Source organism: Panulirus ornatus, chromosome 34 (assembly GCF_036320965.1).
Source record: "Panulirus ornatus isolate Po-2019 chromosome 34, ASM3632096v1, whole genome shotgun sequence".
In the NCBI taxonomy this organism is placed as follows: Eukaryota; Metazoa; Arthropoda; class Malacostraca; order Decapoda; family Palinuridae; genus Panulirus; species Panulirus ornatus.
In genome coordinates, this window is record NC_092257.1 from 17,081,224 (window position 1) to 17,087,710 (window position 6,487).

The following is a 6,487-nucleotide window of genomic DNA, read 5'->3' on the forward strand; positions in this document are numbered from 1 at the left end:
CGTTCCCTCCTCCTCCGACACATATATCCTCTTGGTCAATCTTTCCTCACTCATTCTCTCCATGTGCCCAAACCATTTCAAAACACCCTCTTCTGCTCTCTCAACCACGCTCTTTTTATTTCCACACATCTCTCTTACCCTTACGTTACTTACTCGATCAAACCACCTCACACCACACACATATATATATATATATATATATATATATAGCACGTCAACCCCGGTATACCACATCGCTCCAATTCACTCTATTCTTTGCCCTCCTTTCACCCTCCTGCATGTTCAGGCCCCGATCACACAAAATCTTTTTCACTCCATCTTTCCACCTCCAATTTGGTCTCCCTCTTCTCGTTCCCTCCACCTCCGACATATATATCCTCTTGGTCAATCTTTCCTCACTCATTCTCTCCATGTGGCCAAACCATTTCAAAACACCCTCTTCTGCTCTCTCAACCACGCTCTTTTTATTTCCACACATCTCTCTTACCCTTACGTTACTTACTCGATCAAACCACCTCACACCACACATTGTCCTCAAACATCTCATTTCCAGCACATCCATCCTCCTGCGCACAACTCTATCCATAGTCCACGCCTCGCAACCATACAACATTGTTGGAACCACTATTCCTTCAAACATACTCATTTTTGCTTTCAGAGATAATGTTCTCGACTTCCACACATTCTTCAAGGCTCCCAGAATTTTCGCCCCCTCCCCCACCCTATGATCCACTTCCGCTTCCATGGTTCCATCCGCTGCCAGATCCACTCCCAGATATCCAAAACACTTCACTTCCTCCAGTTTTTCTCCATTCAGACTCACCTCCCAATTGAATTGACCCTCAACCCTACTGTACCTAATAACCTTGTTCTTATTCACATTTACTCTTAACTTTCTTCTTTCACACACTTTACCAAACTCAGTCACCAGCTTCTGCAGTTTCTCACATGAATCAGCCACCAGCGCTGTATCTTCAGCGAACAACAACTGACTCACTTCCCAAGCTCTCTCATCCCCAACAGACTTCATACTTGCCGCTCTTTCCAAAACTCTTGCATTCACCTCCCTAACAACCCCATCCATAAACAAATTAAACAACCATGGAGACATCACACACCCCTGCCGCAAACCTACATTCACTGAGAACCAATCACTTTCCTCTCTTCCTACACGTACACATGCCTTACATCCTCGATAAAAACTTTTCACTGCTTCTAACAACTTGCCTCCCACACCATATATTCTTAATACCTTCCACAGAGCATCTCTATCAACTATCATATGCCTTCTCCAGATCCATAAATGCTACATACAAATCCATTTGCTTTTCTAAGTATTTCTCACATACATTCTTCAAAGCAAACACCTGATCCACACATCCTCTACCACTTCTGAAACCACACTGCTCTTCCCCAATCTGATGCTCTGTACATGCCTTCACCCTCTCAATCAATACCCTCCCATATAATTTGCCAGTAATACTCAACAAACTTATACCTCTGTAATTTGAGCACTCACTCTTATCCCCTTTGCCTTTGTACAATGGCACTATGCACGCATTCCGCCAATCCTCAGGCACCTCACCATGAGTCATACATACATTAAATAACCTTACCAACCAGTCAACAATACAGTCACCCCCTTTTTTAATAAATTCCACTGCAATACCATCCAAACCTGCTGCCTTGCCGGCTTTCATCTTCCGCAAAGCTTTTACTACCTCTTCTCTGTTTACCAACTCATTTTCCCTAACCCTCGCACTTTGCACACCACCTCGACCAAAACACCCTATATCTGCCAATATCATCAAACACATTCAACAAACCTTCAAAATACTCACTCCATCTCCTTCTCACATCACCACTACTTATCACCTCCCCATTTGCGCCCTTCACTGAAGTTCCCATTTGCTCCCTTGTCTTACGCACTTTATTTACCTCCTTCCAGAACATCTTTTTATTCTCCCTAAAATTTAATGATACTCTCTCACCCCAACTCTCATTTGCCCTTTTTTTTCACCTCTTGCACCTTTCTCTTGACCTCCTGTCTCTTTCTTTTATACTTCTCCCACTCAATTTCATTTTTTCCCTGCAAAAATCGTCCAAATGCCTCTCTCTTCTCTTTCACTAATACTCTTACTTCTTCATCCCACCACTCACTACCCTTTCTAATCAACCCACCTCCCACTCTTCTCATGCCACAAGCATCTTTTGTGCAATCCATCACTGATTCCCTAAATACATCCCATTCCTCCCCCACTCCCTTTACTTCCATTGTTCTCACCTTTTTCCATTCTGTACTCAGTCTCTCCTGGTATATATATATATATATATATATATATATATATATATATATATATATATATATATATATATATATGTATATATACATATATATGTGAATAAGAGCAAGGTTATTAGGTACAGTAGGGTTGAGGGTCAAGTCAATTGGGAGGTGAGTTTGAATGGAGAAAAACTGGAGGAAGTAAAGTGTTTTAGATATCTGGGAGTGGATTTGGCAGCGGATGGAACCATGGAAGCGGAAGTGGATCATAGGATGGGGAAGGGGGCAAAAATTCTGGGAGCCTTGAAGAATGTTTGGAAGTCGAGAACATTATCTCGGAAAGCAAAAATGAGTATGTTTGAAGGAATAGTGGTTCCAACAATGTTGTATGGTTGCGAGGCGTGGGCTATGGATAGAGTGGTGCGCAGGAGGATGGATGTGCTGGAAATGAGATGTTTGAGGACAATGTGTGGTGTGAGGTGGTTTGATCGAGTAAGGAACGTAAGGGTAAGAGAGATGTGTGGAAATAAAAAGAGCGTGGTTGAGAGAGCAGAAGAGGGTGTTTTGAAATGGTTTGGGCACATGGAGAGAATGAGTGAGGAAAGATTGACCAAGAGGATATATGTGTCGGAGGTGGAGGGAACGAGGAGAAGAGGGAGACCAAATTGGAGGTGGAAAGATGGAGTGAAAAAGATTTTGTGTGATCGGGGCCTGAACATGCAGGAGGGTGAAAGGAGGGCAAGGAATAGAGTGAATTGGAGCGATGTGGTATACCGGGGTTGATGTGCTGTCAGTGGATTGAATCAGGGCATGTGAAGCGTCTGGGGTAAACCATGGAAAGCTGTGTAGGTATGTATATTTGCGTGTGTGGACGTATATATGTATATACATGTGTATGGGGGTGGGTTGGGCCATTTCTTTTGTCTGTTTCCTTGCGCTACCTCGCAAACACGGGAGACAGCGACAAAGCAAAAAAAAAGAAATATATATATATATATTTATATATTTTTTTTATATGTAGGTTTGCGGCAGGGGTGTGTGATGTCTCCATGGTTGTTTAATTTGTTTATGGATGGGGTTGTTAGGGAGGTAAATGCAAGAGTCCTGGAAAGAGGGGCAAGTATGAAGTCTGTTGGGGATGAGAGAGCTTGGGAAGTGAGTCAGTTGTTGTTCGCTGATGATACAGCGCTGGTGGCTGATTCATGTGAGAAACTGCAGAAGCTGGTGACTGAGTTTGGTAAAGTGTGTGGAAGAAGAAAGTTAAGAGTAAATGTGAATAAGAGCAAGGTTATTAGGTACAGTAGGGTTGAGGGTCAAGTCAATTGGGAGGTGAGTTTGAATGGAGAAAAACTGGAGGAAGTGAAGTGTTTTAGATATCTGGGAGTGGATCTGTCAGCGGATGGGACCATGGAAGCGGAAGTGGATCATAGGGTGGGGGAGGGGGCGAAAATTTTGGGAGCCTTGAAAAATGTGTGGAAGTCGAGAACATTATCTCGGAAAGCAAAAATGGGTATGTTTGAAGGAATAGTGGTTCCAACAATGTTGTATGGTTGCGAGGCATGGGCTATGGATAGAGTTGTGCGCAGGAGGATGGATGTGCTGGAAATGAGATGTTTGAGGACAATGTGTGGTGTGAGGTGGTTTGATCGAGTAAGTAACGTAAGGGTAAGAGAGATGTGTGGAAATAAAAAGAGCGTGGTTGAGAGAGCAGAAGAGGGTGTTTTGAAATGGTTTGGGCACATGGAGAGAATGAGTGAGGAAAGATTGACCAAGAGGATATATGTGTCGGAGGTGGAGGGAACGAGGAGAAGAGGGAGACCAAATTGGAGGTGGAAAGATGGAGTGAAAAAGATTTTGTGTGATCGGGGCCTGAACATGCAGGAGGGTGAAAGGAGGGCAAGGAATAGAGTGAATTGGAGCGATGTGGTATACAGGGGTTGACGTGCTGTCAGTGGATTGAATCAAGGCATGTGAAGCGTCTGGGGTAAACCATGGAAAGCTGTGTAGGTATGTATATTTGCGTGTGTGGACGTGTGTATGTACGTGTGTATGGGGGTTGGGCCATTTCTTTCGTCTGTTTCCTTGCGCTACCTCGCAAACGCGGGAGACAGCGACAAAGTATAAAAAAAAAAAAAAAAAATCTTATATATTTATTTATTTATTTATTTTGCTTTGTCGCTGTCTCCCGCGTTTGTGAGGTAGCGCAAGGAAACAGACGAAAGAAATGGCCCAACCCACCCCCATACACATGTAAATACATACACGTCCACACACGCAAATATACATACCTAGACATCTCAATGTACACATATATATACACACAGAGACACATACATATATACCCATGCACACAATTCACACTGCCTTTATTCATTCCCATCACCACCTCGCCACACATGGAATACCATCCCCCTCCCCCTTCATGTGTGCGAGGTAGCACTAGGAAAAGACAACAAAGACCCCATTCGTTCACACTCAGTCTCTAGCTGTCGTGTAATAATGCACCGAAACCACAGCTCCCTTTCCACATCCAGGCCCCACAGAACTTTTCATGGTTTACCCCAGACACTTCACATGCCCTGGTTCAATCCATTGACAGCACGTCGACCCCGGAATACCACATCGTTCCAGATCACTCTATTCCTTGCACGCCTTTCACCCTCCTGCATGTTCAGGCCCCGATCACTCAAAATTTTTTCACTCCATCTTTCCACCTCCAATTTGGTCTCCCACTTCTCCTCGTTCCCTCCACTTCTGACACATATATCCTCTTGGTCAATCTTTCCTCACTCATTCTCTCCATGTGACCAAACCATTTCAAAACACCCTCTTCTGCTCTCTCAACCACTTTTTATTTCCACACATCTCTCTTACCTTTACATTACTTACTCGATCACACCACAGGTAAGTTTGAATGGAGAAAAACTGGAGGAAGTGAAGTGTTTTAGATATCTGGGAGTGGATTTGGCAGCGGATGGAACCATGGAAACGAAAGTGAATCATAGGGTGGGGGAAGGGGCAAAAGTTCTGGAAGTGTTGAAAAATGTATGGAAGTCGAGAATGTTATCTTGGAAAGCAAAAATGGGTATGTTTGAAGGAAAAGTGGTTCCAACAGTGTTATATGGTTGTGAGGTGTGGGCTATAGAGTTGTGCGGAGGAGGGTGGATGTGCTGGAAATGAGATGTTTGAGGACGATATGTAGTGTGAGGTGGTTTGATCGAGTAAGTATTAAAAGGGTAAGAGGGATGTATGGTAATAAAAAGTGTGTGGTTGAGAGCAGAAGAGGACAAAGAGAGGCCATGCCTGCTTGCATCCAAACACAAGATGTTATGTAATGCACTGTTTATATCTCTGATGCCCGTTCCCTCCACATTTTCCCGTCAAAGGGTTGCCATGATACAGCATTGGTGGCAAACATAGAACAAAGGTAATCATATATGAAGCATCAGGAAGATGGGTTTAGTCAAGATATAAAAAAACTACTTTTTGTCAACATCATTTGGAGTAGCATTTACCATAATCTTGATTTTTTTTTTTTTTTTTTTTTTTTTTTTTTTTTTAAGATCCTGTTTTCCAGAGATGGAAAGGTGTCACATCGTTCTGTTAGACACAACCATATAAATTCATATATATATATATATATTTTTTTTTTTTTCCAAACTATTAGCCATTTCCCGCATTTGCGAGGTAGCGTTAAGAACAGATGACTGGGCCTTTGAGGGACTACCCTCACCTGGCCCAATTATCTGTTCCTTCTTTTGGAAAATTAAAAAAAAAAAAAATGAGAGGGGAGGATTTCCAGACCCCCGCTCCCTCCCCTTTTAGTCGCCTTCTACGACACGCAGGGAATACGTGGGAAGTATTCTTGCTCCCCTATCCCCAGGGATAATATATATATATATATATATATATATATATATATATATATATATATATATATAAAATTGATACATTTAATTGGCTAAATTCGTCTTGTACAGTATTACAGGAGTATTTCACCAGCACATAAGCAATCCCCAAAATTTTGGTGGTACGTGTTGCTGTTTGTTAATATTGAGAGTAGGAATATACCTGCAACTTCCCAAACCAAAGAAATTTTGCTTCCCCACTAAAGTTGTGATTTTTACTATACAAAGCGGCAACCATAATCATTGAGACAACTTACATTCAATTCTTGAAACCTTTCCAAGTCACTCCATCAAA